Source organism: Artibeus jamaicensis, unplaced genomic scaffold (assembly GCF_021234435.1).
Source record: "Artibeus jamaicensis isolate MK-2021 breed Jamaican fruit bat unplaced genomic scaffold, CSHL_Jam_final scaffold_474, whole genome shotgun sequence".
Classification (NCBI taxonomy): Eukaryota; Metazoa; Chordata; class Mammalia; order Chiroptera; family Phyllostomidae; genus Artibeus; species Artibeus jamaicensis.
In genome coordinates this window covers 40503545-40513401 of record NW_026522046.1, presented here as the reverse complement: position 1 = coordinate 40513401, position 9857 = coordinate 40503545, and the positions used below count along the sequence as shown (strand labels likewise).

Genomic DNA, 9857 nt, shown 5'->3' with positions numbered 1-9857 from the left:
GGGCTCCAGGGAGCTGGGAGAGGCGAGGGGCCTTAACGAGAGCCCAGAGGGCCACACCTGCTCCTCTGGGGTGGCGGGTCCTGTCCAACCTATATCAGCTCACCCGAGTGCTTGTCAGCAATGCGGTGGCTCTTGGCGTCAGGTGTGGAGCACAGCTTCTCAAAGGTAACATGCGGGTCTCCTGGGCTCCATGCGGATTGGATGCAGTGGGTCAGCGAGGCCAAGAGGCAGAGTTTCAACCAGCTCCCAGGGATGCTGGTGATGCTGTGAGTAGGAAGGGGTGGTGTAGGCAGGTAGCAAGGTGCGTCCAGAAAGGTCAGCAGTCAGAACCAAGGACAGCCTCCACGTGGTGTCCAGAGCATGTCTGAGACTTGGCGTCAAGCCCGGCTGGCGAGGACAGGCTAGCGCCAGTGGGCAGGGCTGCGGGGCCCAGGACGCTTGGAGCCCGCACCTCAGACGTCAGCAGTTCTGCTCTGGGCGCCTCTCCCAAAGCTGGGACTGGCGGGCACTCAGGGCCGTGCATGGCAGTAGCTGCTGGAAACAGCCTGACAACAGAGAAATCAAACACTGGCTCCAGTTTCAAAACCAAACCCAGAACCCTCCCTGCTGCCACTGCCCTTGTCCCAGGAACCTCCCCACTGCCACCACCCCCTCCAAGGCCCACCTACCTCTCCTCTGTCCTGGAACCCACCCCCATTCTGATACGACAGCTGGAGGGCCCCTTCCCAGGGCTGCCTCTTCCCAGGAGAACCTGCCCCCTGGCCCCCTGCCGCCCCCTCTGACCTTGCACCCCTATCCTGGCCGTACTCCTGCCCTCAAGTGCTCGCAGCACCTGGTCCTCTTCCTTCAGCTGTCTGCTCTCATGTGGCCTCTCAGATGCTCTTCCCGGGCCCCCGTGTACAGCCTCACCCCCAGCCCAGCCCACCCAGCACCACTGGTCATCTCAGCTGGCTCCATCTTTCTCTGAACACTTTCCTCCTACAACCTGTCAGCTCACTCACTCGTGGCCTCTGGCCACTGAGGACCTCTGTGGGCAGGACCTTGGACAGCTTGATTCACTGTGGCCAACATTCCACGGAGCAGCATCCAGAAACCCAAAGCACTGATTGGCATCTGCGTATTTGGTGGAAGAGAGGACAAACGTGATGCTGATGGCCCGTGACATCTGCCCTGACCATCACGTGGATGCCGACCACGGCACAGAGAGAATGCCACACACCCGAGGCTCATGGAGACCCGGGTACAACGGAAAGGGGCTGGTGAGATTCCTGGGGGCTACACAGCACGTGCCCCAGCAAGAGGGGACAGAAGGACAGGACAGTGAGACAGTGAGGCAGGGAACTGTGTCTGGCCATGGTGCAAGCGACTGGGCTTCTGTAGTTAAAGGTGAGAAAGCAACGTACGAGATGGAACAGGCAGCGCTGGTCCACTGGAAACAGTGAGCACCTGGCCCAGGAGAGAAGCAGGTACCACTGCGATGGCCTGTGAGTCCCCGGTAGGTCGGGTCCATGTGCCAGGTCTGCATCGCCTCATGGTCTCTGAGGCACACAGAGAGCCCAGACCCACTCCCTCGACTACATCTTTACCGGAGTGAAGGACTCCATCTCCCTTCCCCTGTCCTGTTTATGGGGAGGCTGGACCAGCAAAGACAGAGCCAGAGCAGGGGCTGGGAGTGTGGGAGCGTTCTCACAGGGCATAGGACGGTTTTCTAGGCACACTTAGAAGAGGACTTGTGGAGGGATGACACTTCCTGATTTCAAAACTTGCTACAAAACTGCAGCGATGAAACTGGTGAGGACAGATGTATAAACCAGGGGAATAGCGCAGAGAGCCCAGAAATAAGCCCTCACATCTACGGTCAAGTGATTGTTGACAAGGACATCAAGGCCATTTGGAGGGGTGGATAGATGGGAGGGATGTTCTCTTTCAAGGGGACACAGGCAGGTGGCTTATAAGACACCCCTGCTTGTCGCCTTCTCTTTCCAGCTCATGGTCTCTCACCCTGGGAGGGTCCTGGGACCACCTCCCACGTGAACTACTGAGGGGCAAGTCCTTGACTGAGGACCTAGTCCTGAGGGAGTCACACAAAGACATACCCCCAATTTAAAGAGGCAAAAATGTCTCCCAGAAGAGAAACACAATTAGTCAGCAACTCTATAAAAATGCTTAGAAATGTGAGAACTGCAAATTCTAATGGGAAACCACGTGAGTATTTCACCCTTGAGATGGGTGGAGTCTCAACGTCACGACAAAGTACACGGGGCCTCGGAGCCTGGGAGCCTGCCGTCCCACAGCTGCACAGGACACCGTCTGATGACTTACAAGACACGCCAACCAGTAGACACATGCAATTTCATGTCTGTTGTTAACTCCGAGGAGTTAACTGCATCACTCTGCAAACTGATGTAGGTACAGACATGATGTTCAAAGTGAAAACAAAGCAAAGCAACAAACTCAGGAGCCTGATAACAATGGATTTTCTGTAAATTAGCATCGACTTCCACAATGAAATCCACATAGCCCTTAAAAATGATGGCTGCCTTGTATCGCTGCTGCCACAGAAAATGTGCACAATACGTTAAAGTGAAAACAGTGGGTTATGCAGAACAGAGACCCATTTCTATAAATATGGGGACCTGACAGGTATGAGTTTTGTGCAGGGAAATGTCTAGAAAGGGCAGCGCAAACCCCCAACTGTTGCCACTTTGGAATAGTGGATAGCCTTAATGATTTTGTTTTGCCTGCCTACGTTTTCTCACTTTCCCGTAATAAATATGCATTCGTTGTGTGATTTAAAAGAACCTGGCACTCGCTTCTGCCAGAGAGAATCACTGCCGGTTGCGGAGTGCTCTGACAGTGTATAGACCACACTGTCCCGCACCCATTAATGTTCACATGTGCCCCAAACCTGGAGCGGAGGTCTGCACACCCCCACTCTGACCTGTCATGGCAGGATCACGAGGCCCTAGACCCTCACACCAGGAGCAAGGCTGCTATAATTAGCTAAGCCCACATGGGATAACTGTGCCTTCATCCCAGGAGTCATCTCTCTGCTTCTCCCCTTGGTTCTGGTAACTTCCTGTCAACCTCATTCTCAGAGACCTCTGCCAGCCCCAGAGTTCTCCCCCCGCCCCGCCCTGGGGGTGGGTGGATGGCACAGTTCTAGCAGAAAGCGCTTCTTTCCTCCTGATTCCAGCTAAAATCCAAGGGAAGAAGCCCATTGGCTGGGATTGAGTCACTTGTTCATCCTGAGCCAGTCGCAGTGGTGGAGCCAGGGGCGGAGTGCACTGATTGGTCAGGCCAGGGCAGTATCTACCACTTGAGCAGAGGAGGTAGGGTCAGCCCAAGAGAACTTCATTAGGTGAGAGTGGGGAGAAGCCCCCGTATGAATCAGGGTTTTGGGACTCATGGGAGGGCCAAGGACATGCCCACCACTCGTGTCTGGATGCTTCTCACTAAGGGATGGTCCTGCTCTATGCGGGTCCCACTGAACGTGCAGAACTCCTTGTCACACAGCCTGTGAGGAGGGGCTGCTCCCGTCCCAGGAGGTCAGGTGAGCAGCATAAAGCTGAGCCCTGGCCAAGCACTGGACCCTGGGCAAGGCTCACGGGTGGATGGCCTCAACCCTGCCTTCTCCACTTCAGGAGGCCCGGGTCAAAGGCCTGAGAAGGAGGCTCTGGGAAGCAGTGCTCAGGGCCCCTTAGCCATGATCAGGATTGTGGGGAAGAGTGTAGGAGAAAGGGGGGACCCTCTGCTTGTGTCCTGGGGTCCTGGCTGAGGCTCCTGGGTCACCAAAGGCAAGTTGGCAGCTCCAGGAGAGGGCCAGGATGGATTTCCCATCAACCTGGGAGAGAGCCATGCCAAGGGGGACCTGAGGGGCCAATGCCGGGGGAGCCTAAGAGTCCCCACTCCTGACATCCCCCACCCTCAGCCAGCCAGCCTGGGGATCTCCCACTCCCCCAAACCCAGCCACACTCAACTGGGGGCAGCATAAGTGTCCAAAAATTATAAAGCCACAGGCAATAGACTGTACCTGCCTAGACTGGTGATCCTGGACACACGGGACTCAGGACAAGGACTGGACAGATGCATGGCCAGCTGGACCTAGCAGGCAGCCCTCAGCCAAGGTAGCCCAGACACCCACGTGGCCTCTTTGGGCCCAAACCCAGCAATGAGTGTCCTCCCCGGGACTTCAGTGGAAAGAGGAGGAAAGAGGTTCCTGAGATTGCCCACCTGGGGGACATGACCCTGGGGCCGGCTGGGGCCGGTGCGACAGCGGGACTCATGGGGTCTGCAAAGGAGGCAGGCTGGCAAATCCTCACGGAACAGCGAGGAGGGATGCAGGCAAAAGTGTGCACGAAGTGCCCGTAAACAACCCGCCCTTTGTGCACAGAAACAATTTTATTTTCATTGTTGAGCACCCCGCTGCCCTGGCTGCACTCGTCTGCATTTTGGGGCTGTGCCTTTCAAATCTCTCAGGTAGAGAGGCCTCTTCTTCCTCACCTAGTTACCTCCCAGCAAACAGTGGCTCTGCCCACTTCAGCCCAACACAGGGGCTTTTTGTCCAGTTGCCTTTGCTGATGATGCAAGGTCATTTCATGACTCACAGGGTTGTCTGGGAACAGAGAAGCCGAGGCTGGGTGAGCATCTGCTCCTCACAGAGAGGGTCCCAGCAGCAGGCATGCAGCCCATCGGGGACCCAGGGCCAGGCCACCCAAGTGCTGTGAGGTGGGAATGATGACAAAAATACCCACACCACAAACAATGTGGACATTTTATAAAGCAAAGCTGGCCTTGCACTGTGCACACGCCACATGAGACACACCTTTCCATCTTCTCATGTGGCGACCACAAAGAGCGCTTCTCCTTGGAGCAACCTTGATTCTGCCAGCCCCACCCAGACGCTGTGCACAGGTCGTCTGCGGGCAGCAGAGGCATCCCCCCACCTCCCTCACCCACCCCAGGTCCAGGCAGGGGAGCCCTTCTGGCACCAGGGATCTTAAACACACACAGAGAGGACTGCTATTTCTGGCAGATCTGGGGACTTGGTTCCCTGCCCATCACTCCCACTGGAAGCAAAAGTGCTGAATAAAACATGAGCGGTGTTTTCTCAGACGCTGGCGTGAGCTGGCAGGTGAGGAATGAACACTAACAGGCCAAACCTGCCGTGTGCATAGGAGCCAGGGGACCTGGGGGACGCCCTGTGCCTGGGGGACATTTGCTGGATGGCAAATTTGAATTGAACTTGTCCCAGAGGCCCAGCTGGGAGATGACACCACTGAAGGCCGACTGGAGGAGGGCAGTCCCTGGGAGACCCCTGACACACGAGGGGCCACACCCTCCATGTAAAGATGAATTAGAGCAGCTCCCCAACCCCCCCACCCAGGGGAACGTCGGTCTCTACTTTTGGCCTTGAGTGGAGAGGAAAATGTCTCTCTTGAGATCTGTGGCCACCGGCTGACCCTCATGAGGGGGCATCCCAAATTATGGTACCTAAGGTACCCTCAATTGAACAGAAGTTCAGCTGAAGTGGTCTCAGGTGAGTAGTGATTGCGGGAGAACCCAACCTCAGTCCAGCCTCCTGGGGCTCCCACAGGTCAAAGTTCAAGATGTGCAATCAGAGTGAAAAACCGTAAAGCTTGAAGGCAACAGAATGCGACTCACAAACACTCTGATTGTGGGGTTTTGGGGACAGAACACCCAGGAAGCCTAACTAAATTAAAAGGGATTTAATGTGCGAATAAAGAGTGTATGTGACCACAAAAATAGTGATCGAGCCGAACTGAGAAAGATCATGTAGAGTCTCTAGAAATGAAAAAAAGTGTAATTCCTGGAGATAAAGCTTCAAGGTTTAATAATAAAATTAAAACAATAAAGATTCAGTAATCAGCAGATTGCTCTAATTGTGGTTAGATGTCGTTAGAGGAAGGACTAGTGAAATGGAGAGTAGATCCGAAGACATGATCTCTAATGCAGCCGAAACAAAAACATGGAGAACGTGAAGAACACGTGATAATCTGGAAAGAGAGTAGCAATGTGTACAGTTAAACCTAAAAGGTAGGCTGTCTAGGACAATACATGTGATGTCTATCCACCAAGATAAAACTGGTGACTCATAGTCTCAGGTGGCTGCCCAAGTGCAGGCCATTGTATCTGTATTCCAGCCAACCAGAGAAAGCTCCATGAAAAGGAAGTATGTCTGCTCTGGTTGAACATTACTCCAGAGGTATATTGACCACTTCCACCCCACTGGCCAGAGTATATTGTCAGATTTACCTGTCACCTGGATTCTGGAATCCAGAGCACATGGAGAATGAGCCCAGGGGCCCAGGGACAATCACTTTGAACTGAGGGGAGAGCCCAGACCAGGGGTAGAGGGGTGGCCCAGGCCAGGACCAGAGGTCATTCCTCCCCCAGGAGCTATGCCATGCCACCGACATCCAAAGCCTGCCCAGCTGCCAGCCCCTGTGCTGGACCAGGGAAGGAGGCCAGGGAGTGACAGAAGTGGTTGGTCACGACTCTGACCCAGGATGCAAGACACAGCATGACCTCTCTCCTTTCAATGTCACTGAAAAAGCAGACGCTGGGCCGGCTGTTTTGCTGCCGGACCATGTATTGTTAGGAGGCTTTTGGCACATTTGCAGAGCACGGTTGTGATTTGCTGTGTCTTCAGCAATTGTATTTTTAGCTCAAGTGCTCAGGAGCAACCTGGCCTTGCAGACCAGAGTCTAGCAGGTGCCCTCAGAGCCTGGGCACCAGCTGTGGGTCCCACTGAGGCCAGACAGCACTCTGTCAGAGGGGTCCAAACCAGAGGTCTCAGGGGTCTGTCACACTCTGGAATGTGATAAGCACCTGCCAGACAAATGAACCCCACATTGTGCCGGAGCACAGGCATTGCATTTAAGCAGTGAGCACATGGGGCTTCGCCTGCTGCAGCAGAGCAGAGGGAACCAAGAGGCAGCATGGGGACACGGGGATGCTCAGAGGTGGAAGGGGCTGGCAGAGGAGGCAGAGGGGCAAGATGAGGGAACTATAACACATGGGCCTTGGTCACCTTTTTGTAAAAGAACCGTCTGCCCCACTGCAGGCCCAGCAGGAAGGGTGTCTGCCCTGGGAGCCCATGGGCTGTAGCCAGGTGGCAGCGGTCCTGGGTGTCGGTTAAGGATGGGGCCGGCATGGCCATGGGCAGCGGGGCTCTGTCGGCAGCCCCTGAGGAGCACAGGGCTGGGCTCTCCCACAGAGGTTGGATCTGAGAGGGGCCTGAGTGCCCCGCATCCTGCCTGGTCCAGGCTCATGAGCGAGATGGGGAGTTTTTGGTGGCCTGCCGGCTGGCTGGCCACCCTCATGAGTCCAGCTGCCCAAACCCGGCCCCTGTGGGAGGTGCCGTGGCACCACCAGCCCTCAGAGAAGCCGGGTGCGCATGCGAAGTCTCAAAGCTCAGGGTGTTAGAATAAGAGTGGACATGTAGAGATGGAGGGGACAGGAGTCCCACAGAAGAGGGAGGACTGAGCTGACTGCCCGGTGCAGGGCCCTGTCTCTGGCTGCTGCCCACCTGCCTCAGGGCCTGGCCCAGAGTCTGGAGGGAAGAGGCCCTGCACTTGCTGAGGGGCAGTGTGCACCCTCCAGAGCCCTGGGGCATTCAGTGTTTGGGGATGTGCTGACTTCCCTGTTTCAAGGCTTAATATTGAAAACAGAGTCGAGGGTTGCAGGCCTGCCCCCCGCCCTGTTAAGGCCAGGTTGTATCTGGTCCCTGTCCAAGGACATAGCTGATGTCCCCAAGAACTGGTGTAATAGCCTCTCATCTGAAGTTCAGCCTGGCCGTGGGGCCCCTAGCCCACCCCTGAACAGACGTGTCTGAGCTTGTGCCCAGGAGGGGAGTTCACTGGCCTCGCTGTCTCCCCAGGAGTATAATGAGGCCCCAGATGGGCAGAAACTGCTGTATGTGACAGCTCAAAAAATGGAACTAATGAGATGGTGTTGCCTGACAAAGGTGGCATTCAGCACACCCTGGGGCAGCAAATTCTTCCCGGCTGAGTGGCCAGCATCCCAAATCCCCCTCCGTGAAAGACCCCTCTCCCCAACAAGCCTGCATTTAATAAGCAGCTCCTCTGCTCAGGGCCCTGCAGGGCCTGCGGCCGGTCACCTCACCTGACTTGCTTTGGGGGTGCCGAGCTCATTGTTTGAAGCTGCCTGTTCCCAGGAGGCTCTGGCCCCAACCTGGCCTGTCCCCCCATCGCCTCCTAGGGTGTAAATGCTCTGCTTCGATGTCCCGCCTTCCTCATGAACCGGACCAGGGAGCGAGTAGGAGGCTTCGCAGGCCTGGCAGCTGTTGCCCCATTTGAAACAGTTGAAATGAGCAAAGGGCAAACTCAAGGGTGAAGGTGTAACCAGGGACAGATCAAGCCCCTCCCAGTGCAGTCACGAGACGTGGTGGCCTTATGAGTCAGCCACAGTAGGCACCAGGCAACTTCACGTTCAGAAACTAGCAAAGCTACTTTGGAATTACAAAGAGCGTCCCCCAAAGCTGGGGCAGGTGCTTCTGCCTCTCCCTAAATGTTTCTTTCCCACTGCTGGGAGGAGGTAGGCATTTCTAGAGCCGTGACAGGTGAGCCTCTGAAACCTGCATGATTCAGCGAGCGTGCGAGTGGCTGGAGTTCTGTTAAAATGCAGGTCCTGGCTCTGGTCCTGGGGCTGGAGGCTGCGTTTCCAAGCAGCTCTCGGGCCCTTGGCCACGCGGCAGCAGAATCCGAGTCCAGAGATCAGGGGGCATACCCACCCGTTCAACAGGCGTGGGGTGTCGTCTGGAGGGTGGAGAAGGAAGTCTGGTGGGAGGTGTGGGGGCTGCCTGTGGGCAGGTGTCCCTCATCCAGGGGGAGAGGCAGCAAGGAGGACCTGGCAGAGGCAGCGGGCAGGGCGTGGGAAACCTGTGTGCTGGGCTGGCTGCTTGTGAATGATGGTGTCGGCTGTGGAGAATGCAGGACATTGTGAGCCCATAAGAGATCGTGCTAGCATTTTATTTTATTTTATTTTATTTTATTTTATTTTATTTTATTTTATTTTATTTTATTTTATTTTATTTTATTTTATTTTATTTTATTTTATTTTATTTTATTTTATTTTATTTTATTTTTACTTTATTTTATTTTCTGATGCTTTCCCCATGGTCAGCCCACAGCATGTGCATGATTATGTGCACACAGTCCCAACAGATTTAAAATTCTGTCCGGGATGTGGGGTTTCATCTAAATGGATGCGCTTGCAGGGTCATGGAGAGGGGACCCAGGGAGAGGTGTGGACAGGAAAATAGCTGTTTCTCCAAACCCTTAAGATATGGGACACCTGACAGACGGGGCGCCCAAGAGTTTTCTAAATTTTGCAAGTTGCTCATGTGAGTGTAGGAGCAAGAGGCCATGAAATTCGGGGTTCCCACTGCCTGAGACCCTGAAGGCTGTGGGACCTGAAAACCAGGCTCTGCCCTCCTCCTACCTAATCAGCTGCCTTGGAGGTCAAGGGTCAGAGGTCAGGGTCTCCAAGGAACCAGTCCCCGTTACTAGACATTGGAGTTCCATTGTGTTGCTACAGCCTGAAGAAAGGAGGGAGAGGAAGGAAAGACAGGGTGGGGCGAGCGTGTGGGGGGCCAAGGCCAGCTCTGTCCAGGCCTGTCCGGGGTCTTGGCACCTGCCGGCCCTGAAACACCCGGCTGCACTCCGGTGCTGGATGGGCTCCGGCTCCTGACAATGGGACCAGGATGCATCCAGACTCCATTGGTTTTTGATGGAAGGATGTAATATCTGGAGGAAGGAAGTGGGTGGGAGGGATAGAGACAGACACCGGGGCCCTCTTCAAGCAGGGGTCCC

The 9857-nt window shown here is 55.1% G+C and overlaps 1 long non-coding RNA gene across 1 annotated transcript; it reads right to left on the bottom strand.

Moving 5' to 3' along the window:
- Positions 1-5837: 5837 nt before the first annotated feature.
- LOC128626272 (uncharacterized) lies at positions 5838-8356 on the bottom strand. The gene is made up of 2 exons (XR_008390192.1): positions 8149-8356; positions 5838-6017 (listed from the first exon to the last, which is right to left on the bottom strand). It is a non-coding gene; the product is annotated as an uncharacterized LOC128626272 (long non-coding RNA).
- Positions 8357-9857: the final 1501 nt, after the last annotated feature.